This window comes from Ischnura elegans, chromosome 2, assembly GCF_921293095.1.
Source record: "Ischnura elegans chromosome 2, ioIscEleg1.1, whole genome shotgun sequence".
NCBI classification, from domain to species: domain Eukaryota; kingdom Metazoa; phylum Arthropoda; class Insecta; order Odonata; family Coenagrionidae; genus Ischnura; species Ischnura elegans.
In genome coordinates this window covers 104,644,125-104,671,453 of record NC_060247.1, presented here as the reverse complement: position 1 = coordinate 104,671,453, position 27,329 = coordinate 104,644,125, and the positions used below count along the sequence as shown (strand labels likewise).

The 27,329-nt window shown below is 40.9% G+C and overlaps 1 protein-coding gene across 3 annotated transcripts in view; it reads left to right on the top strand.

The window, feature by feature from the left end:
• LOC124154291 (protein Skeletor, isoforms B/C-like) overlaps nt 1–27,329 on the top strand; it is a 267,181-nt gene that overhangs the window by 143,582 nt on the left and 96,270 nt on the right. The gene's annotated exons all lie outside the window — the stretch shown is intronic.

Below are 27,329 nucleotides of genomic sequence, written 5' to 3'. Positions count from 1 at the left end.
CTCATCATTATTCTCTCCTCGTCGGAGCAATTTTTTCCGCGAAATCTTTTCCTCCCAAGTTATTGATAGAGTGTCCTCTCGTATCTATATGCTTCGTTGGACGTAATCTAGGGATTTCTTTCAGCCGCCTCTCTTTATACCAAGTATTGCACTTGGTCTCGATAAAAGAATCTTTATCTTTTTTTATCGCCCTCTTTTTCATTAGTTTCGGTGGACGAGGAAAAATGAAAGAAGGATTTCTTCTTACATGCGCTACTAAAGCGGTGGAAGTCTTGGGGTATATAGAAATGAGACGTGGTCTGAGTGCGCGATGACGCCCTTCGGATATTCGTTCGTCTTTTTTTTCTCGGCAGTCGGTCGCGAGGGAAACAGCGGAGCGGAACTAGTCATCGGTGGGCGGGTTTGGGATTTCGGTGGAGTGGACGGCTATGAGGAAAAGAGAGGAAGGAACGAGAAGTAATGGAAAAAAGTTTGGCGATCATTTGTTTGCATCGTCCATTGGTGACGTAACTCTAACTCTTTTGTCTCACTTTATTTTCTTCTTCCTTTTCCTTCCGAAGTACGTCACACAATGCCCGACCACGCACATTCAGAGGAGAGACGCAAGCTACTCTTCAAGGGGAACCACCGTATTTGTAGAATTTCCTCACCAGCTTCAGTATTATCGTCTGTATTGCGTTCTGTCTCCGTGTTTTGGACGTATATGGCTAAAAATGTTAAATATCTTCGGTTAAAGTGATACTTGAACGAATTTATTTCGAATTGCTGCCGCATTTTTGCTCTAAGCTGGCAAACATGCTTTTTGCTTCGTATCAATGAATGGGGATTTTTTGGGGCTTGATATTTCTACAAATAAAATATGTTTTTCCCGTTTTTGTTGCTAAAATATATGAAGTAAGTGTTCAACCATAAACATGACAGTAAATGTTACGATATTGAGGTATTTATAATTCATTTTACCAAAAAAAGAATAAAAATCCAATGATAAAATTCACTTTTTTAAAAAGATCAGGATAAAATATAAGTCAGGAATATTTTCTCTTGAAATTACGGTATATATCCTGCATTTATGTTTTTGTTAAAAAAATGACGTTTAGTGTCAAAGATCAAGCGCGATTCAGTATTTCTTAAATTGAATCGGATTCGGGTGAGGGAAGTCATCTTTCGTAGCAAATATTTTGATTAAAAGGAATGGAATATAGACTAATGTTTAAAATAACTTCATATTTATTTGCCGTGAAATATTTATTTGCAAATTTCATTAGAACATGTTAATCTATTGATTTATTTATAATCTTGTGCTCCATGACATATGCTCCTTAGTGTTCTTTTCTGCACTATGGGTTAGAAAAACGTAATTTGAGGATTTTTTTCTCAGAGGTTTTCGTAAAAAATTAATTAATTTACACAAGCATTTAGCACTTAGTGTTCGTCATGCCATACTCTATGGTGGTATTTCTTCACAAGGGGAATAAGCACCTTTTATTGAATCCACCCACTGACGGTGCTCATTATTTTGGGATGACTTATTTCAAGGGAGAAATAGAGGAATCAGCGTCGCGGACAACTCAGCTAATCGGCTTGATTATGTAGTGAATTTCACAAAAATAAGTTAATCTTCAGAGACATTAAGCATTTTTTTCCGTGCTATCGTACCCAGGTATAAAGAGGGCTGGAACTACGAGTTTAGTGAGGGGGGCAGAGATCGGTTTTCTGTCCCCCTTCCCCGATTCCCCTCGCTCCCCCCCTCCCGTTTCCCTCAACACTAATAAATGTATAATTGGATATAAGGTTCCCGCGGCGTTTCTCCGTATGAGTCTCGGCTTTCGGGCGTTCCTCCGCGTTGAGTTGTCCATAGGTGACGACAGTTTCTCCAGCCATCCTGCTGGCGTCTTCAGGTCAGAAGTAGTATAATATCAGCCTCGGTGGCGGAGGGGAGGGAAGTTCTCGCGTACCATACCGAAGGTCGCGGCTTCGAGTCCCGCCCGGATAAGTTGCCCCCTCCAGGACATGGGTGTGTGTGATCGTCCGATGTTGATTGTTTGACACTCCCAACGTAAAAGGCCTCATTTAGCTGTTTTCGGGGGTGATTGAGATAAATAAAATATTTCCGTAACCTATTTTTATGGGATGCAGTAGTTGAAACTACACACCGTTAGTTTGCCATCAATAATTTTTATTTTTATTATTTTTTAATAATTTATAAACTAATAATTATTGTCAATTATGATAATTTGAAAAATTAATTAACTTTTTTAATATACTTTTCGAATTTTGCCGCCCCCAGAAATCAGCCGTCCGGGGCACGTGTCCCCTCCGCCCTAGTTCCGGGACTGGGTATAAACTCCTCACTCCGTAGAATCTTATCACGGACGATGCTGGTTTGTTTGGGACAGCTTATCTCAAGGGAAAAAGATAGGAAACTACGTCGGGGACAAATCAGGTAATCGTCTTGGTTTAGCTGGAAGTTTCACTAAAATGACTAAATCAATCGAGATATTTAGCAATTTTTATTCTGTAATATCGTACCAAGCCGTTTTCCTCCGGCACAGAAGGATATAAACACCTCATTTCCGGAACTTATCTCAGATATTTTCGTAAAAATAAGTTAATCAACTGATGAAGTTGATCCTCGGTGGTGGCGGGGTAAAGTCCTTGTCTGCCGCACGTCAGGGGTCGCTGGTTCGAGTCCCGCCAGTGTAGGTTGTCCCTATTCAGGGCATTTATGTTTGTGTCCGTTTAATTTGTAAGTCAAATTGTATTTTAATTTTTCGGTGGTTCAGGAATAAATAAAAGGTAAAAATACATTTTGCTTTCAGTTCTATCGAACTTGGTAGTGTTCTTGCTTTACATGGGGTGAAAAGACATACCTTCCTCACCCTATTGAATCCTCCCCCCTGTGGCGTAGCCAGGAATTACGTTTGGTAGGGGTCCAAAACCATGGGGGAAATTTTTGAAAAACTGGGTATTGCGTAAAGGGTTTTTAACTAATTTTAACACTTTTCATAATCGATAAAACTTCATACGTCAAAGAATTCTTTTGTTAATTCGTGATTTTTCAGTATTCTGTTTTTTTCTATGCAGGAAAGTTATTGTTTGAGGGGGGTCCGGACCTCCCCCTCGCTACGCCACTGTCTCTCACTGACGATGCTGGTTAGTTTGGGACAACTTACTCAAGGGAGAAAGACTGACGACTACGTCGGCGAAAACTCAGCAAATTGGATCAGTCTATCCGTGAATTTTGCAAAAAATATTAAGTTTATCCACAAAGATATTTAGTATTTATCATTCCGTGATAGTAGTGGTCCGTCCTTACTAGTTTTATTTCTCCAAAATTTCTGATTTAATTTTGTATGCAAACATAAAAATGCTAAAGTTATGCGTGGATTAACTTATTTTTGTGAAATTCACTGCTTAATTAACCCTTTCTTACCCAGAGCTGCTTTTGGGAGAAATAAAATTTCAAGACTTCTCAGTTTAAAAATGTGAAGATTTTTTACTGAAGCAGAAACACCGCTGAAAACAAAATTAAATCAGAAATTTTGTATTCAGTAGTGTTTTTGCTTCGTATGGGCTGTAAACGCATACCTGCCTTATCCTGTTGAATCGTCTCGCGGACGGTGCTGGTTAGTTTGGGGCAACTTATATATTTCAAGGGAGAGAGAGAGGAAAGTGCTTCGGGGACAGGTTGGCTTTAGCGGACGAGGCGAGAGCTCCAGAACGGAGGGAATCGGTCGTCGGCTTGGCAACGACTGTCTCCCGGATACCCTTCCCACTTCTTCCTCACTACTACGTCTCTACTCTGCCGCCTTAGGAGTCTCTTTTCGGGAGTGTGGGGAGTTGACGCGAACTGGGAGATACGCCGTGCGAGGGAAGAGAGAGAGAGGGAGAGAGAGGATGGAGGGTGGGTTTTTCGTCGCGAGATGTGATGGGGAGTAAGGGGGTCGTACGAGGCAACGGGTACCTGCGGTTTCGGATGCCGTGGGGTGCCGGATGGGAGATTGGGGAACGTCTCCAGGATAAGAGAATTGTCTGTAAAGGGGTTGAGTTGGGGATACGTGTTCAACTTTAGAGAATAAAGCATCGATCACATGGATGAAATAAAGTTGGTCGATTCATCGATTACGATTTTCGATATCGCGAATGAATTGAAAATATATCTAACTACGATATTTCGTTTTAATCAATGCATTCTTTTGCAATGTTTCGTCTGCTCGAATATTGCTGCGAATATTCAGCGACGTATCACGGAAAAATTTCACCAGCAGCTGGTAAATGCATAAAATTTATGACTATCTTTTTACCTGGAAATGCTTAAGTCATCGATTGGATTCTTGAAATATATGACAGTTTATGATAACAGCATACAAATAATTCACAGACTCAATCGATCTCTCCTTGCAATGGAACATACTTTTCCATTATTTTTTCATATATGCCCTGTGCAATGAAGGACCCCAAAAAGCAGAGAACAATGTCTCTCTCAGGTTTTTGGATTCATCCCGGAATATTTAATGACTTGCAAGAAAAATGCTATGGATAGTAATTTATCTTATATTTATCGAACGTAGAATTTGTATATTCCGTGATCAATGAATAATTACTATATGGTATTTGCACAATTTAAAATATCTAGAAAACATGCCAGTGCTAAGTATTTTTTGCGCATCGTCGATTCCACGCTGATATTAATTTACAATTTTTCAATTCGATGCTTGTAAATTTAGCGCCATAATTGATTGTAACTCACACGTCGAGGCCATCCCGTCTAGTTCTGGAATATGGAGCCTAAATGCCAAGTAAATCCACTTTAGGCGGTTGAGGCTGCCATGCAAACTCTAAACAGTGCCAATAAATATCGTTAAAAGGTAAAAATGGTTATCTAAATACAATAAAAACCACTCCGACCAATGATTGACTGACTGATTCGTTTGGGGTGAACGAGATGAGATACGACAAAAAGTCACCGAATGGACCCCCTGTAAAATCTTTTAAAACAAAATTGTCTATAAATCGAACAAAACGATCCTTAAGGAACAAACGGCAGGAAAAGTTGCAAGTACTGGCACAGTGACCAGAAAAGGCCGCCGGCCTTTTAAAGGGGAGTCAAGGTGGGTGACAGAGCTCCCCCAACGAACGCAAGCGAGTATTTCTTTTTCGATGCGATTCTGATACCGGAATATCGCCGGTTCCCCTCATAACAGCGTGTCCTCCTGAAGGATCCGCCACCAGTAGTGAAATAGGGGATAGAAACGTAGTGAGGGACTCACTTCATCCCTGTTTTGGGGAGAGGAGCGGCTCACATGGGCGACACGAGGAATGCCGGGAATTTCCCCTCCCCATCCATCACCTCCTTGCCCCTCGGAACCCCTCAAGGGTTGCGCACCCCTATTCTCACCTCAGGGACGACATCCGAGTGTGGAGTCGAGTTGTGAGGGCCGCAGACGTTTCGTTCAGGGTGGCACTTCTCTAGAGGGGTTGTTGAGGCTTGAACAGGCGATGTCAGGTAAGGTGATGGGGGAGGGATGGCGCTAAGGATCCGAACTAGATTGATGCACAAAGAGAGACCTCAGGAAGCGGTCTCGGGAGATCAAGACCGCTGCGCTGGGTGGAGTACGGATGCAAGCTTTCCGAGTTGGAATTGATGCTTATCTTTAACGATATCCGCTTCCGAGATGGCTTTTTATTATTTGCGATATTTCGTAAGATCGGTCGCCAAAATTAATGTTGAACTGTTTCATTTTGCTCATTTTAATTACGTGGGGGCTCCCTAAGGATTACTAGTCTTATATTGAACCTATGTTCTTAGCGTGTAAGAATGTATATTATTATCCCTATTGTCTTTCACCACCATCACTTTTCAATCATTTTGTTAAAAGTATACCAGATTTACCTTCTCAAACGGATTTATTGAGGTGCGAACAGGCGCTGAGCTGTCAGGTGAGAGGTGTTTAGGGTGGGAAGTCGCCAAGGAAAGATGCGGATTCCGAACTAGATTGAGGCATGAGGAGAAATGCGGTGGGGGGAGATGAGGAATCTTAGACCGCTGCGTTGGGTGGCGTGTGGATGCGAGGCTGCCGACTCGGAATTGATGTCAATCTTCTCTTCCATCCCGTCCTCCCCACCTTGCTTCCGAAGCTCTCTTTCTCTCTCTTCGCTTTCGCTTCCCTCCGGCCTCGGAGAATAAAGACATAGGGTGCTTTCCCTGAAGGTCTTGTCTTTGCAGGGGAGGATAATGGTCGTTCTTTTGAGGGGTTCATTACTTTCCTCGGCGACTAGAATGTGTGCAATATCTATCAGCGATAATATGTCTGAATGTGAGGTCTATTATGCGTAGGCCAGTAACTTTAAACTTCAAACATTTATCAGTTATTTTATAGCATTAGTTGCTTAGTGAAATAAAAATTCTTATTGGATTGTCATGAAAAATATTTTTTACCACCATTATCATTTTTTCAATTTTGGCACAAATTATGGCGGGGACGGCCGCCCATCCCCACTGGAATTAGAAGAAAAAAGCAGTTCCTCTGCCCAAGATATTAAGCCTTTCATCATACACTTTTGTTTTCCTTCAGTTCGGCATCAGAAGGTGGGGTAGGAAATATATCCATGAGATTTTTCCCGAATTGTTGTTCTCGAAGGCATTCGTTAGTTTTTCCTTCCACTCTCTTTTTTGCTCGCTGCTCATCATGTGGTCAAAATCTGTGCCTCAACAGAACTCAATGAATTTTTTTATTTTTAATCTCTCTCATCGGAAAATAAATAATAAATCAACAATACATGTAGCATGTATCTACGAGTAATTCTTACATTAGAGAGAATTAGAAAGTTTTCAAGGGAATTCACATACTTTGTTTCTTTTGTATTTTTTTTCATAACATTGACTTTTTATTCCAGTTAAAATTGTAATTTGATGCTATGCCATGCATTAGAGATGTTAAATTATGCTTTTAATCCGACATGCAGGTAGCTACCTATGTCATAGATACGAAAAATTTTCATAAAAATATGTACATATACCAAGGAAGCAAACTTGAATTTGCTATCTTTTGAATCCTTGCTCTACCGTACGGGAAGACGGGGTGAAAAAAAATGCGAGGTAATTTTTCTTACGATGGCATGGGATCAGTCGTTCCACCACTAAGTGGATCCATGCATCATTTAAATTTATAATTAGATTTTTTGACAGAGGTATGTTATCCATAATAGTTCACAAGGAATGAATCTCTGTTCAAAATTAATTAAATCGTCGAGGAGAGGTTAGCTTTAATCCGGGAAGTTACGACCCGTTCGCGAAGCACTGACAAAATTCTTGGTATCACATCCATACCTCACAAAAGCCTCTTCAAGCCATCAAAAATTTTCTACTTTACACGCATGATATGGCATGCAGCCGTAAACCCCCTCTCACGAGGCCTGTATGTGGGTCACCGGGTCACGAAGGCAGAGGCTTCTGGCGTCGCATGCACCTTCAAAGCAATATGGAATTTATCCTCGCTGGATCTGGAGCCGGCGCGGAGAGCAGCTGAGTGCAACTTTCGGAACTTTCCGGCTTGAGGTGAATTTGCTAGTCACATGCATTATTGCCTCGCCATGAGAACCCCTGTCGAAAAACTTCTCTTATGGCTCTCATGGATTGCTTTTTAAGATAATGCAATATATGTTGAAAGTCTCAACTCCGTCTCTTCGTGAAAGTACACCATACCACACCATGATTTACCGATATTAGTTTGTGGAAAAGGCCCTCTAAACCTCTCATGCTTGGATATTGATCCTGAGTTTTTATATAATAGGGGTTTTAACGGCGATGTTGTTTTATTATCATACACACATGATGTTGATAATTAACTTTGCAGGGTTTTTTTTTCACTTTCGCGGGAGGATTTAGTGAAAACGATTCTAATTCCGTTACGAAAATAGAAGAAAGCTGTAGAATGAGGATATTGCAGGACAATTAGCCTAATACCGTGTGCTGGACATGGTGGGTGAGGAGAGGCAGCTTCTAGATGAGATACAGAGGAAGCAGAAGGTATGGATAGCGGGGATGGGATGTAGGGAGACTGCCAGAATACTTATTAAATACTCCATGCAAATCTACCTTAATCGGTAGAATACTTTATTAATACTGTTGAGGATGAAATATTAATCGTCATCAACGGATGAGGAACGTATCATGCGATTCCATTGAATGTTTATTTAAATTCCAATAAAATGTTTTAGTGGAGTATAAATAAGCATTTTATTCATATTTGTGTTGTAACCCAATGGTTATCTTCGGGACGTTAAATTCTATGGCTTTTTTGTATTCTAGGTAGATAGTTATTGTTTAGGGAGACTATCTAAAAGTTATTATGTAATTATCACGCTAACGATATTTAATAATGAAAATCCAGGAAATCCTAGGGCTTGAATATTTCTCTCCTTTACCTACCATTCTAATCAAGTGGAATGGATGGGTTGAATGTACGAGTAATTTTAATAGACATAAGGAGTATTATTTTAGGACGACCAGAAGCGTATGTGAGAGTGAGCGATGGAGTACACTTTGTATCCAATTCAAATTCAAAATTTCTTGCAGAATTGGATAGGTTTTTTTTCAAATTTCCCTGGAATCTCTATGAGTTTTCCTGAGGAAAAAGTGGAATGGCATTTTTAAATTTTCTGGAGCCCAGTGAACACTATTAATCCTGTTAAGACGTCATACAGTTCCTTTAAAGAATGGAAAAATTGCCATGGGCATTGAGGAACCTGGATAGTGTTGGTGGTGGCTTGCTCATTGGCTCAAAAAGGCAAGGTGTTTGGTTCGATTTTTCGCTCCAGAGGAACTTTTTCTCCGTGAAAATAAATGCAAATTTCATCACCGCTCATGCAGCTGGCTTTAAGCATACCGCCCTCATCTAGTTGAATCAGAATTTCTACACGGTTACATCATCCCCCTGACTTGTTGATTCGAGCTCTCTCCACAGTGTGGGGGAGACAAGTAATGAGCTCACAGCATTCAGCGCAGAAATATTTGCCGAAACGCAGCCTACGACCATGCGTCGATTCCTCTGGGACTGAAGGGAAATTGGTCCAGGCGATGATCCCGACTCGCTGATATAAATCCACTCTGCCCCCTTAAATCCAAACCACCGGACAACTGGGCGGTGGTCGCGTACATGTATACCCCTCTGTAATTCGATGCGGCCGCAGACGGTCCCTCAACGGCGCTTAGCGGCTTGGCAGGGTTTGAGTGGTAGACCGATGATGGGATGATTGAAATTACACTGTGCGGGAAACTTTAAAGACAGTCGCGTTTGGAGTGGATATCCCCGAGTCTCAAACAAACATAAAACACAACGAAGAATATAGGCGGAATGTTTATTTTAAGCTGTAGAAAAAAAGCTGAAAATGGTCTATTTACGAAATTATTATTACACGTGCATGATCTTAGGTTTTCCCGGCGTATAAGTTGCAGAAAAGTTACTCGGGTTTTCCACCGGTTGATGTCGTCCATGTCTCCCGACGTTTCGATCCGCGACTTGCTGATCATCATCAGGGGATCTTCCGAATCATCTTCCAGTAAATGAATCGTATTCCAGTAAAGGAATACGATGTAAAAGACTCGGATGATCAGCAATTCGCGGATCGAAACGTCGGGAGACATGGACGACATCAACCGGTGGAAAACCCGAGAAACCTTTCTTCTATTATTACACATATTTGCGTGACTATTAAGCCAGTGATTCATCACGAAAAGTGATCGATCGAGCCAGAGACCTTACGTAATTTGTATTCGGTTGTAAATTTGTTTCGTGGATTGTGCACGATCTAAGTCAGTTATGTCATTCATCCTCATGAAATGAAGAGCAAATTACTCTACGGCCGCCTTTAGTAAGCTCCCAAGAACGATACTTAAATTCAATGAGAAAATATACATGTCTCCTTCAAGAAATAATTGCGTGTAATTTATGTGGGGTTTGTTATTCTCCACCAATTTGAGATCATCATTTTTTTGCTTGACGTCAATGATTGAGGCACGGTTGAGGATAGGTGGATCATATTCCAGTAAAGGAATACGATGTAAAAGACAAATGCATTCGCCAATGTCGTCTTCGTGGCCACAGTAGATGGTGCAAGACCTTGGACCTATGACCTTCCCTCTATCCTTCTCTATTCTCCACTCTATGTTTCTACCTTTAACCCCCTACTACCTATGCATCCCCTCCACGTTCCCTCTCTCTGATTTTTCTTAACATTCTTTATATGCCCTCTTTTCCTGTCTCATTTTTGGAAATTTTATATTAAAAAGTTTAAGTTTCTGGCAATACAGTCTCGTCCCACTATAGCTAGAGCAATTTTTCACCCCAGCTTATCCGTCAGTCCCTTCTTCATTCACTGATCAGTGTTTCTTCCCGAGGATTTTTCATACCAATCGCTGTATCGTTATCTCTCTTTTTCTTACTGTCAACATCCGGGTTCTAATGCATTTGTCAGGTCTGATGAATGCTTTAGCTTTTTTCGATTTTTGGCTTTGAATGCATTTTTTGCATGGAATTATATAACTTATTTCTAGCGGCAAATTTTTCATCAGTCCTTATTTTTTGCAGTTCACTAAGCGCTTGTGTCCATTACCCATTACCTCTGAGTCTTTGATAACCAGTTACCGGGATTGTACTGCATTACCTCTGTGTCTTTGATAACCAATTAGCGGGGTTATACTGAATTAAAGAAAGAGAAATTACTTATATTATGTTAGGGGATGTATACTATGTTGTTTTTGGTACAAACACTACTGTACGGGGATCGGGTTGGTGTGGTGGCTAGAGTGTTGGCTTCTCACCCGGCGGGCTCGGGTTCAAATCCCAGCGGTGGAAGAGAACTTTCTTGTGTGGAGAACATTTCAAGCGCAACACTCCGTCCGTCGGATCGGACGTTAAGCCGTGGTCCCCTTGGCGCCTTTCGTTAAGAGCAGGCTAATGCAGACGCCAGGTTTCTCTCCACCCTTCCATCCCTATCCTTCCCTCATGGCGCAAATGACCTCAGCTGTCGGTCGCCTCCCCCAAATACCATACCATACACTACTGTATTAACTTACCGTAGTATAAATGTCCTCCAAGAGAATCAACAGACTTTTTCCTTTGTGCATATTAATTCTAAAGTTCTATTAATTCTAACCATAGTTTTTTAGCTGTTATTCGCGACATCCGCCATCCGTAACTCCGCCATGCATTCAAACAACGAAAGCACTATGATTTGATGGACCCGCTGCGACTCGGATTAGTTCTTGCTGTTAGTCACGGTTTTGGGTCTGAGTTTTATCGGAGGGGTGTGCGGGTGAGAATGCATGACAATTTAGTCCCCACAACAAGTATCAGGCGGGGACGTCACGCAGTCAGGAAAGAGCATGAAAAAGCCGCATCCATTCGAAAAACTCCCCCCGCTCTTCCATCCATCCATCTCCAAGTCAATCCATTTTCATTCATCCATTACATGGTGGGGTGGGTTGGGTTTTCAGGGGAGCCAGTGGTTTCAACGCTTGGTCCTTCCATCTGTGACTCCTTCCCCCCCCCTCCCTATATCCTTTTCTTTACCCTCCGTCTCCTCCCCATGCATGTACAACCCTCCCACCCGCTTCCACTATTGCACCCTTCCCATCTCTTCATCCCCTGTGGCCCGCTCCCCTTTCTCTCTCTCTCTCGATAACTTTTATTACCCGGCGTTCTCGTCGTTATCACCGTAACCTCGCTAGCTTGCCCCCCCCCCCCCACCTCATCATCTTCCCACAAGAAGTACTATTCATGGCATTATACATCCACAAGTCTTTTTATTCTCGTCTCTTCTCGTTCCTTGACGTTTCTCCTCCCTCGACTCTTCTCCTATGCATCGTACTTGAGGGAGGTCGAAGTATGGTATGCGAAGTATGGAAACTTCGTAATGAGCACCTCAAGTAAAACTCTCCGTCCGTCGGACGGGACGTTAAGCCTTGGCCCCCATGGCGTTTTTCACTAAAATCAAACTTATGCCGATGACCCTCTCCACTCTTCCTTTCCAGCCCATCACTAGGACGCAAACCTCATTTCACCAGGAAAGCAGTCGATTAATACTCAAATTGATCAATTGTTTCGGATAAAAACACGAAAGAAATTATTGAAGCCTAAAATGGGCATAAAATTTTCCGTAGCGTAAATCAGTTCGGCTTGGCATTTCTTTTCAATTGCAGCATGTTAAGTTGCTCCAATGAAATCCTTGGGAAACTATTATTGGTAATAGAATATTGAGCAAAGCATTGGAATACTGAATTGGAAACAGACAACCGATTTGTCGGTGGTTTCAAGGTGGCTTAAAAATATACAGTGGGTGAAAAAGTATTCGGACAGGTTTTGTTTCCCGCTAAAATTTTCATTTTGTTTGTGTTGCGCTTATGTCCTCGGCTTGAAATGATTCTCAGTGTGTACCATAGACGCTCTTCATTTATGCATACACTGCAGAAAAAGCAGCAAATAATAAACTTTCGAAACTTTAAACAAAATAGAAAAATAACTTCAAATGTGTCGCACAAAAAGTATTCGCACACCTGAATTTTCTTATTAAATGAAGTCATAAGTCACACTTATGCAATAACTAGTATTTTGTGGCATTCCTTTTGGTTTTTAGGACTGCCTGAGAGCGATTTTACATTGAATGGACCAATTTTGATGTGAAAATAGGGGGTATATTTTTCCATTTTTCTAACAAGGCAATCTTGAGGTCATTCTTGTTTTATATTTGCCTTTACCTTATTTTTATCTCCAGAATACTTTACAGATGTTCTATCGGATTGAGGTCAGGTGCTGTAGAGGCATGTTTAACTGTTTGGGTGTGTTATGCTTGATCCACAGCATTGTATTCTTTGCCTTGAGTTTTGGATCATTGTCCTGTTGAAATGTAAATTTGTTTTCTGTCAGTCCCATTTTATCAGTACTGACCGACAAATTTGCTTCAGTATGTCGATTTAGATCTTGCGGTCTATGATCCCTTTCAAAAAGTGCAAATTACCCACTCCAGACGAGTCCAATGGACTCAGTCCATGCACCCCCACACCATTACATAACCAACCCCATGTTTCACTGTTGCTTTCAAGTTCTTGGGATCGAGCTCAGTACTGTTACAGTAATTTGATGACCATCGGATCAGAATATGGTGTACTTGCTCTCGTCAGTAAAGTGTCGCTATCCCACTACTCTTAAGGCTCAGACTGATGATCCCGAGCGAAATCTACCTGCATCTTGCGATTGACCACGATGATACACGGTATCCTCCTTACTGCTCGACCGTGGTAACCGTTGTGCCTCCACACATTCCGGACGGTACCTACGTTTTGCGTAAACATCACACTTCTGTTGATTAGTAGTTACCTTAGGAAAGCTGGTTTTTGGATCCTTCTTGATCTCCCGCACGATGAATCGGTTGTCACTGTTTGTCAATTTCCGTGGACGAACGCTTAGGGGCTTGTTTAGAACAGTCTTGGTCTTCCCGAACCGATATACTATGTCCTAGACAGTTGACCTAGGTCGTCTGACAAGTGCAGCGATTAGATTCAGTGACTTAATTGATTATAGAGTCTAATAATTAGCTTTCGCTCAGCTTCAGTCGTCTCAGTTGCATTTCGTTCCATTCCTGTCAACACTTCAGGTCACCGTTCGGTCAAAGATGCGTTTCATCTCGCCACAGCCAAGGGGAAGGATATGCGCCAACTTCCAAATATTAATGGGGACTTCCGCGGTGTGGTGCAGTAGGCGCAGCTAGGTTTTCCAGTTGACCTCCGCGTCGATTCATCTTCGCGACGACAGTTTCGCCGGGCGTTGCAGCAGACTTCTTCAGGTTTGAAGTCCTTCTTTGAAGTTTTCCAAAGCCGAGGCCTTCATACGACTGGCAAAAACTTGCATCCGACACTTAAATCCTGACGACATCTGTTGCAACGCCGGCGCAACTGTCTTCACTAAGATAAACTAACGCGGAGGATAACCCGGGAACTGCTGCCCAAACTGATGAAAAGCTGCGCCCATCTACACCTTTCATTGATCTTGGTAACCGCCCGATGCATCTTTTGAAGTGAAAACTTCTTATGTCGCGTTGAGCACTTTTGTACATGGGTAAAAGATTGGACCGTCGTCACCGTCACCGCTACTACATAATATGCATAATTGTGTTTATTCTTCATAAACACAGTTGTGGATGGGTAAAAGTGAAAACTTCTTATGTCGCGTTGAGCACTTTTGTAGATGGGTAAAAGACATAGGACTTGCGTCACTGCAACCGTCTCCGCTACTACATATACCTACGTATAATCGTGTATATTCTGCATAAACACAAGATACTCGCTATATACACAGTACTTGTGAAGGGGTACAAACCATTAGACTCACATCATCTTCACCAGTCCATACTCGTGCGGGAGAGTGAACTCGATACAAGAATAATGAAGGTTAGTGCAATATAACTCAATTTCTTTTAATACGTTCAATTTGAGTAGCTTATTTAATGAAACACTTCATTATAAATTATTCCTTACATTCAAAAATGCTCAGGTTATTTCAAGTTTTAACTTCTGCCGGCACTCCCGAAGTGCAGCTTTTTTTCTCACTCTCTTTGAGGTGCTATAGTTTCTTCACCTTCCCCATATCCTCATCGTTCCCCACACAAAATTCGACGGTGCGAGATTTGTACCGCTGACGATCCTCCCTTAGCCATCATCCGCGCCAACCCATTCCCCAACCCTTCATAGCATCCATCCCATCCCCCGGAACGCCAATTTGTTCCGCTACGTTTCCCACCTCCTTCCATCCGTGCACTCTCAGAGCATATTTCCTCCCTCCCCATCCCTCTCAACTCCTCCTCCTCGATATGGACTTCCATTAAACCACATCCACTCCTCTCATGCTTCAACATCCCTCATGCCATACTGTGCCCGCCCCTACCACCACCCTCCGTGGCATCTGGGTACGGGGCCACCCCTGCATGTATGGGGCCCATTCCCCTAGAGAAAACCACCCCTCACATTCAACTATCCGGCCATTTGTTATAGGTTATTATTACATATCGATGGGGCAGACGCTGCGATACCGACAACCACCCGACGCTAACGTGGTGTCCCACCACCATGCGGTCCTGTATTCTCTTTCGTGGCAACGCCCCCTAACACATAGCCATTGAAATTTTATTCGCTTCTCCCCCCCTCTATCCCCTTGGAGAAAATATTAATAAGTCATCGATCATCCTCCGTGTCAACTCCTGATGGGTTAGTTAGTAACCGAGACTATTAATGGCTCTCTCCTCCTGTTCCATCCCCTATCCTCTTACGTTCCGGATCCCAGTTGCTGATGCTGGAACGGTTAATCTCCCCTAATCCTTTCGAAAGATACGATTTTTTCCTCCCTCTTTCACGGAAACGAACGTTCCCTTCCCTTCTTCCCTTAACTTGCTCAACTAAAAATATTCACTCCTTGTCCATACCATTCCATACCCTTCGCCCATACAGTCTGATTAGAAATGTTCACGTTCACTCAGACCCTAAATAGCAATTCAATTAAAGATTCGGAAAATTTAAGGGTAGAAACGTAAAAAGAAAAAAATACCTTCCTCCATCAGCGATTTCCTCATAAATTTCCAATTAAAAATGCTTATATTGCCGCCGATTTTTCATGATTTAGTGACGTCATTATAGTTCTGGTACATCGTCGTTCAGAGATACTCGTACCATGACGGGATAATTAAATACTGTCCATTGCTATTAAACGTACCTATTTAGAAAACCCTAATGTTATTTACGATTTACTATAGATGTACTAGATGCAACAAGCGCTTTTTCTTATTATCGGATTGAGGAGGAGTAAGGACTGAAATTTTTTGTATTTAGACGATGCATGAATCGCAGCCTTCATTTCTGTGTTGTGTGATATGTGGACCGAAAACTTATTTCCGTACCGCCCCTTGAATTTGGACGTTCAAAATACTTTCTTCCCCTTTTCGTAATGGCGTCATCCTCATTCGCAACCCCCCCCCCTCCCACTTCATGTCGGTCGACCAACCTCTCCCCTCTCCCATCATCCAACCATCCTTTCATTCAAAATGTCTCCCCCTGTATTTTGCCGCGTCATCTTTTCGTCTCTAATCGCCGTGAAAACTCGCCTCTTAGCTACGCCATTGTGCTTGCGAGCTCTCGCGTGAGCAAGAGCGACGCGTGACTTCGCTCGCGATTCCCTCGTCTTCATCCCCTACCCGGAAATCTCTGTCGCTTCGGTTATTTCCAACAGCCCGCTCCCCCCTACCCTCCTCTGCCCTTTTAATGAATGAATTCAACGCCTCTTGGCTTTTTCATTACCATACCAACCATTAATTTCGAACAGGCACTTTGGGCACGAGGGTGTTCCGTCGCGACTACCCTAATCAAAACAAATATTCGATTCGAACTTTTCGCTGGACGAATACTGGCACGAATATTACAAAAGAGGATCCTCAAGTTGACCTCTAAATGTGTTGTCAACCACCGCGCATTTAAATGAGTTGACTAAAGTCGTCACTCGCGTCGCTGACGGACAAAATGATCCGAGTTTCACGAGGAAATAAGGTAGAATTAGAGGTTTTAAGCGTAATTTATAAACATGATGATGTGATCTATCAAATTCATAAAATTTTAATGTTATTCATCTTAATTAAAAATATTCCAATACAAAGTATCGAAAAAAGGGGATCGCATCGCACTCATCACCGCGCCGCGGATATTTTTGAAAGCCGATAAAAATGCAACCGAAGTAGTAACAGAATTCTGGCCTTCTATCGAATGGAATTGGGCCTCCTCTATTCAATCCCCTTGAATACTGGTTTCGCATGTGCGAATTCAACCATCCGATACTTTTCATCCATCCAAACCGACCAACGCAACGGTTCGGTTATCTTCCGAACTTTGGTTTGGATTGCTGGGGGTAGAGCTCGCCCAGGACTAAGGAACAGGCAAGTGAATTTCAGATTTTCACGTTAAGGGGAGAAGTTTATTACACTGGCCTACCTCGCATTTCAACGATTTTGTATCGGGGTATTCGTGGGCTAACCGGGATCACCTCGATGGCCAAGCACTATAACCACTAGGTTACCGCGCTCTCCTTTCGCCGGTGAGATGCTACTGTTTTCTAAAGCAACATCAGATTTCAAGCTACTTTTAGCGGAAAATATTGTGACGTGATGGTCTCATGAAGAAAACCGTCGAAGGATAAGGAAAGAACGGCAAAAGGAAAAAGGGTGGATTTATGAGGTCATGAACTTAGATAAAAAATTTCAAGTTTTATTAGTTTAAGTATCAATGAAAATGAGTAAATGGAGTTTATATGCACATGCGTGGCTAGAATTCTCAAACGTGAGAGAATTTCGAGCTGCATTTATCGTGGAACGTAGCACTCCCTTCTGTGAAAACTCTCCTCTCTTCCGGGAGGTATTCCGTACTCCCCGGACCCAGGTCATGACCCCCTCTACCATATTTGATGCTAAATCCGTCTCTGAAAAGGAAGGATGTAATATACCTATGAAGCCAATGACGAAGGATTTGAAACAGAATAATTACGTATATGTTTTAATGTTCACTGAAAGAAGAATCGCATTAGTGGATGCGTCATACCAATCGTTGACTCCTAACAATGATGACGATATCATGCACATTGATCAATAAATATTTTTTGTGCATTTTTTAGACTATTGAATATGTTACCAATTTTAAGGGATTAACGTATTTTGGCCATTTATTATTTATTGACCTACACTGTAAACGCTCGTAATTGTTGTTTGCATCATGATAATGTTTTCAAGGCGTAACGTAAAACAGTTTCTTTGGAAAACTGTTGCTCTAGGATATATAACCCTAAATGCCAATAAGACTCAAAATGTGACGTTGAATGACTCTATTATTTAAGCTGGTCTGGCAAATACTTCCTGCGGTTGAATAAATGTTTATCATCATAGATATCTTTCATCGAGGTTCAAATTCAAAATAAGAGTGCTTGAAATGTGGATGATTCTATCCCTTTATTTTCGGGTCAACACTTTTCTCAGCTATTTCAGCTGAACGAGGTGCCATTTGTTCTAACTGGCCTGATTGGACTCAAATTACCCTTTCATTTGTTAACATTAAAAAAGTAACCAACCCAAATTTTTATTGTATCATAGTTTTAATTTTTTACGGAATTATGAACGTTATATCAGCTTTTTCCCGAACGTACTAGGTACTCTATAATAAATTAACATTTTTCGTAGTCTCAGGCAACTATTATCATACCACTTTATTCTGTAGGCTTTCATATGATACATTGGCGGATTTAGGGGAGGGCCTCCCAAACGCTTAAAAAATGGAGAAGATTTTTATTGCGTTTATCATTATGTTCGTTTTGCTTAGTGTATTACGGCGCCTCGATCATTTAATTTCATATTAATAACTTTCATATTGAAATAAAGATAATATTTCGTACAGTAATTGTTGCATGTGGTTTTTAATCTCAAATATGAGAATACCGTTTGCCTGTCGGACCCATGTGCCCCCCCAGAAAAAAATCTGTATCCGCCCTTAACAATAATAATAATCCGACCTTAATAATTTATTCTTTCTTACGTGTTCAAAATATATTTTATGATTTGAGGAATAAGTAAGAAGTAGTAGTATATTTGGAAGTTATTTTGAAGATGACCAGTGATTGCTTTCTCGGACTAATCTCCTTTAAGCTAGCAAGCATTTAAGTATTACGTATTTCTCTTGATATCCAACCACAAGTCGCTGGGAGACCAGTTCTTCGCAGGAGCTGTATGATCGTGGTCACTTGACCCGAAGAGTGTGTTCTGTCATGCTCGAAGTATACTGTTTTTGTGTGTCCGTTAATGGCATTGCGGAATGGGAGATTTTATGACGGTATTTACTTTACGGTCACTCGTCTTCCTTTGAGCTGGTTTCACTCCTGCGAACTTGTCATCTCTTAAGTCTTTCCGAGGCTGCGGTAAAAATAACGGCGTATAGAAGTTTACAACTTCTCCTCTCTCGTCCCATTTTTTCAGTCGGATTTTGTACAGCATTACTTCCCAGGCTATCCATTAATTACAACGAACAAAGTCATTATCAGATATAAATCACCGCTTATCCATTGAAAATTAATCTGCCTTGCGTTGAAGTGGGTAAAATTCTTCCTACAATTTATCCCTGCCCGAGTCTATAAAACTTTTGACTTTATTCTCCTTCTAGGAGCACTGAATAGAATATGATATTTTGCGCAGTATATCGTTTTTGGTAAATTGTCTAAGAGGCTCATCAGTTATCTTTTCCGGATTTACATCGAATAGTGTAATTTTAATGTTGAGTGCTATTCTAGCACACTCCTCAACCTTTTTTTCTGGGGAATTCTGCGATCGCTATTTAGTTTTTTTTCAAACTCGCGAACATTACGCGAAGTTAGCTTGTAAATTGTTGGAGGAAGTATTATTGCCATTTTTTAACGTTGATTTTATCACTTAAATCCGAACTGAGCGTAAATTTTAAATGAAAAAATATTACGTTGTTGAACATAGTAAAATGATTTATTTCACCTTGGGGTAATTTAAAAAATTGTAGTTACTATAGCTGAGGGCAACTAAAAAAGCAAAAAATGGATAAAAATGAGAGAGCGTTGTAAATAGAATGTATCCCTGAACTTACTCGGATAAGGATTTAAAATTTAATTTTACAGGTCATAATTTATATTTTTATTTTTCAAACCGGCATTAAAAATCACACATTATTCGGTAAGGCCATTGTTAGCCTTAAAATGTCGATCACGGTGGCGGCAGGTATAAGTCCTCGCCTACCATACCGACGGTTGCGGGTTCGAGTTCCTCTTGCTTAGGTTGCACCTATCCTGGGCATGGATGTGTTTTTATCGTCTATTGCCACTTGTTGAAACTCCCAATGTAAATGCCTCATTGTGGTGTTTTAGGGGATATTTGAAATAAATAATCAAGGATCAACTCTTAGTTTTATTGTAAAATGATTCTCTCTTCCCTTCCTGACTCCCTTCCTGAGAAGGCTAATCCCTTTTCTTTATCCTCGAACCCATTCACAAACTTGGCGCTCTCTCATCTCGATGATAATCGCACGCATGACTTCTCTATTCGGTTTCTAGCCGATGTTTCCTTTGTAATAGTATTTGAATTTTTCATACATTTCTCTGCTATTGTGCTAAATTTGTCTTCTTTGTCTCAAGTTACCCTTTCTTTTGTTAATATTATAAAAGCAACGATTCCAGGTTTAATGCTTTTTTAAGCGCAAATCTCATTTCTTATGGAACATTAAACATCAAAAGAGCTTTTTCAAACGAAATAGATACGTTATCATATATTAATAACTATTAACTCGAACTTAGTGAGACGTCGCGACGTTCGCAACGATTATCATTGTTGTGAGTTGATGTTTTCGGAAAAATAAAAAATGCAATGTTTGTAATGAAAATGATAGAATGGCTTATATAAAGCGGAGAGCAGCTACATGCTTTGTTCGCGTTGGAAATAAGACCTTCAGTATATGAAGTTATTTTTGATTGTTCTCTAGTCTCACGGGCGAAAGGAAGCGGATGCTCAAAGCCGAGGCGGAATGGGTGGACATTCCGCCACTATCATTATTCCGACGGTTGTCTTTCCCGGAGAACAGCGCGAGGTCGGAATGGGAAAAGTGCAAATTAAAGTCGACACTTAAGTGGTCGTCCCGAGGGGCACCCAACTCTACGACACCGCTTCCTTTGCGAAGGTGTCCTCGGTCATTGTCGTTCGTGCGCTCTCCACGGGTCTGCTGGTGGCAGCACCTTACCTCCCCTCACGCCATTGTTTACCCATTCCCCTTCTTCCCGTCTACCCTCTACTGTGATTTATTCTCCGCCTGTTTGTAGTTTTTTTTCGAAAACTATTCTTCACTCCACGCTTCTGGGTGGAAGTTAATTTCTCTAATGCTCATTTTTTTGTCTCCACCTTTTTCACTCTTTCAATCTATTCATTTCTTTGTTGTTTCATTCTCATTTTTTTCTATTTTGACTAATTCTCAATATTATGTCATCCGTGAAGCGTCACATTTTTTAATTGTGGCATTAGCGGCATGAGTGCTAATTGTTTGGATCGCCCTTCGTCGTTACAAAGCTTAATTCTCCCCCGTAGTTTACATTTCCATTGTTAACTAACCTTGTCTTTCTTTTGGATAACTTTCGTTTTCTCATTTATTATATTCATGAGGGTTTTTGCTGCTCATTTCATTATGATAGTGTGGCTTTAGTGGTGCAGAGATTTAATGAAATTGCTTTAATTCCTGCATTCATGTGAATGGCAGCCGTCTTAAGTAAATACTTAAATAATTTTGAGTCTCACGCCGCTGCCACGGGTTAATTTTTCGCGAGTTATGATTATCATCGGTAAAGATATAGGGGTATTTCCGAATGATTGATGTTAAGATTGAGCCCAAATTAGACACCTAAACCTACGAAGAAGTCCTGAAGTGTGAAGCATTACGAGCTGATAATAGGCGTAAATAGGTTAACGTAAATACCGCGAATAATCGCACGGAAATGTGTAGCAACCTTGTGGACCCAAAACACTTAGGCCATTCACTTACTTTGTATAAATATCGTCTACTGGTAACAGTAAGCATTTTAAATGAGAAAATACTTTAATAATAAAAATAAAAATTACTTTTGTGCTGAAAAACCAAGTGATAATTAAAATAATGGCTAGTAAAATTTTTCAAGAATACTTGAACTCCTGATAAATTCCCGTACTTTTTATCATTGTAGTAATTAAAAAAAATTATTTCCATTCCACCAAAAACGGCATATATTGGCATTTTACATCGGGGTTTGATAAGCATTTCAACAATTGCATATGCACGAACAACCATCCCCTGGGGAAAGGGAATCTTGTCATGGGAAAGGGGAAACTTATCCAGGCGACACTAGAACCCGCGACCTCTTGTTTCACAGGCGAGGACTTGACCCCGCCTCCACCGAGGCCGGCGTTACAGTAAAGAAAAAAAGTGAAGTTACAAGTCGAAAATTATTTGGGTAAAGTCAAGTCACGACTTTGAAACGAGAGAAATAAAAACATATAAACAAGTAATACAATGCAAACGCAACCCTAAACATGGTAAATATGTAAAATGAAAAAGAATTGGAATGCCTTCGTATTTGGCGAAATGTATCGGTATCGAGGAAACCTAGAAGCAGTTTCCAGCATGAAATTGGCATTATTTCGTAGAGCCGGATGGAATACAATTGGGAAATTGAATTGGTCACACGCTCTTTTCCGGGGAGGGCCGGGAGTGGTATGGGTGGTGGGAGGGACCCCCCTAAATATCCCTACCAACCCTCCTCCTTTTCCCCTCCACCCTCCCCCACCCCATTCTCTCAACGAGATGTGTATTCTCGTCACGGCTTCAAATTCAATTCCGATCACAGATCCCTTTAAAAGGACCCACCCACTCCACGCCAATCCCCACTCTACACCCTTCTTCCTTCCCTCCGGGGCCCAAAACGCGCACACAAACACACGCGGGGTTCTTCAAACCGGTGGTTTCGCATTGGCGGATATCGATGCCAATGATTTTTCGCAGTCGTCCGGCCGCACCTCGAATGTGCAGCGAGGTTATGGGATCCGGTGCAGAAGGACTTAATCCGCAAACATAATAAAACACAAAGGAAAGCTGCACGGTTCAAAAAAAGTTGGTGGTTTTCAGCAAACCTTTGCGGAATATTTTGAATGACTAAATTAAAATTATTTTTTTCCACAGAATTTTTTTTGTAAACTAAACCATGGTTTCGACATCTAATAATAAGATGACGGTTGAGAAGAAGATGGCATTAATTGTCGAAACCATGGTCGTGTTTTATTTTGAAACATTCTGTGAAAAACAAATTTTAATTTATTCATTAAAAAAACTGCGCGATACGTAAAAAACTGCGATAGGCGAACAGAAAACGTTACATACGAGATGCTACGCTCCTAGATGCTAAGCGAACTAGGCTGGGAGCCGCTAGAGATTCGGAGGGTGCGCGCTAGGCTCAGATTCTTTGGTCAATTGAGACGAGATATCTTTCACGGCGATACGGAGAACATCATATTAGAACTCCACTATATTTCAAGTCCGACAGAAACGATAAATTAGTGGAGATATTTTTCCGAACAGATAGATGTGGGAATACGTTTTTCACCTAACCAAAATGGGGCTTTGATAAATTCTAGACGCAATTTCGTTTGCGAATTTCCATTTGATATACAGGTTAGAAGTATATCAAATGGAAATTCGCCTGTATAAAGTTTGGTGTCCTAACACTCGCGTCACACGCCTATTTAGGCAGATTGCGGGGTAGGATGTAGATGTAGCCAGTGGAGCTGCGAGGGGGGAGTTTTGGGGAATAAATCCCCCCCCCCCAACAACTGGAGAAACTTTAAAATGTAATCCATTTTACTTAATTGGATAAATATTACTTATATAATGGTGTAAGAATTAGTAAAATATCCCTCAGAAAGCCGTAAAACTCACCAGTTTGAACCATTTATCATAAAAAAATTTCTGTGGAAGGGCACCTGCACCTCCCGTATTCCATACTCCCCAGTATTAGTTGCTCCTAAAACCCCCCTAGCCTCAATTCCTAGCTGCGCGCCTGCATGTAGCTGATTACGTCGAACCATCAGTGATTAGGGTTGGTAACCACTCTCATTTTTATCATGTCTAAATTTGGTAGTATCTCTAAGCGTGATGGTCTGATAGAAGTAATCGTCGAGGAACAAATGGATGGCAAGAATGGTAAAGGAAGACCACTACTAAGATATATGGAGCAGGTACAGAAGTATGCAATAAAGAGGAAATGCGTGGGCATGAAAAGATGAGCTGATTGAAGAAATAAGTGGAGGGCTGCTTCAAACCAATCGTAGGATTATTGACCAGTGATGTTAATATGTTTAATAACCAGTGATGTTTTGATGGAACTGAATAATGAATAAGTGCTACGGCACTGTGATATTAGCTTAAGCTCGCAAATAATTGGAAAAAATATGGTTTCATATTATTACCAAGGTATATTTTCAATCGTGTGTGATCTGGCTTTGTGGAATCGTCTCACGGCAATAAATAAGTTGATAACCTTGTGCATTTAACAAACTTAATTTGGTACACCTCGATCGGTTTCAAAACTTGCGTATGATTTTCCAGAGTAATATTATTATCTAGTATATCCTTAGGAAATGACATGGGAGTATTGAAGCCGACCTAAGTGTTCCTAATAAAGTGTGTGGATTGACAAATATATCAACTGATTTAACTGTTAAAGTAATTATAATTATATGAGTCATATTGATGATAAGGGTTTACTGATAATGATGTATCATTATTAAAACAATGGTTGGTGTTAATAAAAATTTTTTCCGGAATGTACTGAGTGAATTCTGACGATAATTTGATGTTCTTTCCTTATATCGTGGCACCACAAAATTTAGCCGGAAACCTCATACAGTGCTTGGATTTTGTATTAATAAAGTTGCAGATGATCTAACACGTTTAAAATCATCTAGAAAGCATCTTAAACTGTTCTCGTGGGGCAAAAATTAAATTAGATGATTCTCCTGTCGTACTCTTGATGTGTTGTCACCCACCGCGCATTTAAATGCGTTTTCCTAAGTCGTCGCTTGTGTCATAAATATGGTCTATGGTTGAATTTGATATTTGTAACGATACGATCTATGTAATTTATAGCTTTTCAATGAAAATCTTGCGATTTTTTTACTATACTCGCTTACGCTGGCCAGGTAACTCTGCTTGGAAAAGGCCTGCGACCTTTTCTGGTCACTCCGCCAGTTGTTACAGTTTTTGTCTGCCGTTTGTTTCTTGAGGATGAATTTTTTTTCGGTAATATCTAAACTAGTTTAATTGAATACCAAGTATATCAAACAGTTCTTGGCTTCCAGGCTTTCTAACTGTTAAAAGGTGCAGAGTAATTGCTGTCACATATACTTTGGTTCAACTAGCAAACTTCTCCGCGATATTCAAGTTCTTCATTAAAATCGATATTTTGACCCCCACAAGTCCCAAACAATGGGAGGCTTGGAGGTAGTTGGCAACACTGTAATAGTTAGACAATTATTTCTTGGTTTTCAGACGATTTAGAGGGGAACTATGAATTTTTGTCGTATCTCGTCTAGTTACCCCAAACATTTGTGTGAATCAGTCAAACAGTCAGCTTTTGGATGTGGATTTTATGCAAGTGGCATAGTGGTACGCGGGGGGTGTTTCCGGGTTACAAAACCCCCCATGAGCCTTTTAAGTGAACTACCGTTGCGTTATTTTAATAAATACTCGTACAAAGCTACTGTTTTTGAGTCCTAAAAATCACGTTCTCAACATAAAAATTCCAAATTTTTTCGGAGGACACCTCTTAGCCCTGGGATGTTTTCCGTACACCCCGGAATAGCCCCGAAGTCTCCGGTAAATCTTCCCATTTCAAAATCCTGGCTATGCCACTGTTTTATGATACAGTGATAGTAAAAATTGTGAATAAATGGATCGCTCTATACTCATCATTGCAATGCAAATTTTGAAAACTTATTAACCCTGCTAAACCAGAGCAGCGTCTGGGTGATATCAAATATCAAGATTTTTCATTTAGGAAACTTGAAAATTTTGCACTAAATCATAAATATCGTGGCATCTAAATAGTTCGTCATTACAATTTACACCACAAAATAATGCTTAGTTGAAATATTTCCTAAATAGAGTAAAAATGTTATGCATTTTTGATGTTGCTTTGAAGCAACATTGGGTTAAAATGGGTTAAAATGTTACCAAAAAAAAGGCAGCAAGGCATAGACATTAGAAATTCTTTTGAAAAATGATGTAAATGTTTAAAAAAAAGGCAATAAAAATTGAGCGTCAACGGTTCGCATGAGGTATCCTGAATATAGTCCCTCAGCACGCTGCATATCAAGCGGCATTCCATTCTTTTGAGTTCCGTGGAAATCGTTTGAAAGTTTTCTACAGAAAAAAAGGATAGTATTTGTTTTCACTCATCACCGCAGCGACACGTGTGAAGGCAATAAGAACAATGCCACTTCAGTCTCTTTTTTATCGTTTGCCTGATGGATAGCCTCTCTCCTCATCTGTGCAAAATCTCATCCATTTGCGTGCAAGGGTGAGTGGTAGCCCTAATGCTCTTGGAGTGTACCCTAGCTTCTTCGGTGCCCCTTTTCATCCCCCACTCACACTTCCTGCTTCGCTCCAGCATTCAACAGCTCATGAGGCAACCCTCACGCCGCGTCGCATTGAATATTTTTCCTTTTTTTGCCAAGGATGTCGAGTGGATGGCGCGTACACTCCTTTGTAAGAATTCGTGGAACCCGCCCGGTTTCTGTTGGTGTGGAGTGGGGAGAGGGTCTGTGGGATGGGTGGGGGGGGGGTGATATATATGGGGAGGTGATATATCAGTGCGAGGGGGTTGCAAACGGAAAATATAGTGGAAGGAGAAGGGAGGATTGTTGAAAGGGAGAACCTATTGAGGAGGATTATATGAGAAGTGAAGGAGCTGATGGAAATATATTCAATATATGTCACCCTGCTTGCTTTTTTCTCTGTCTCTCTTTCTATATCTCTCTCCCTCTCACTCTCTCGTTCTCACTGTTGCCATGTCTCGCGCTAGGGTTGGAACGTGTCGTTTTTTGAGTGTGCATACTTTTTTATCTACTCTCACCCACCCTTACGAGTCATGGATGTTCAAGGTTCAAAGGTCCCCGCCATATTCCATCGCATTGACATAAATGGAAGCTGATGCGTGGGTGTCAAATCTTTAAATAAGTATTAGGTATCACTTTACTGAGTACAGAAGAAAATATTTTAATATATCTCTTCTATTAACACTTTTTTGTTTCAAATGATTGTCCGATATAACGGGTTAAACCAGTCAACGGCTGCAGTATCTACTTCACCCGTTTCAAGTCTCGTTTGAGATGAAAATCTACAGCTTGCAATAGCCTATGTTGGCCAAAGTTTCACTAGAGCTAGGCATCCTCAAGGCTCATCTAATATGATGCAGCATACTATTCTGCCGCATATATTACACTATTCTGTATACCCGGATGTGTGAACAGAATCCCATATATTTATAGAGAATAGTATAGATATCCGGGTAGTTATATAATGCACGATAGTATAATTATCCGATAAGACAGAAGTGCGACATCTAACCTCAGCCTTGACGAAGCTAGAGAAGAACTCCAGCGAAAAAGTCGGCCAACATGGATCAAGCGACCAGGTGTAGAGCCCGAAAAGAATTCTTACTAGT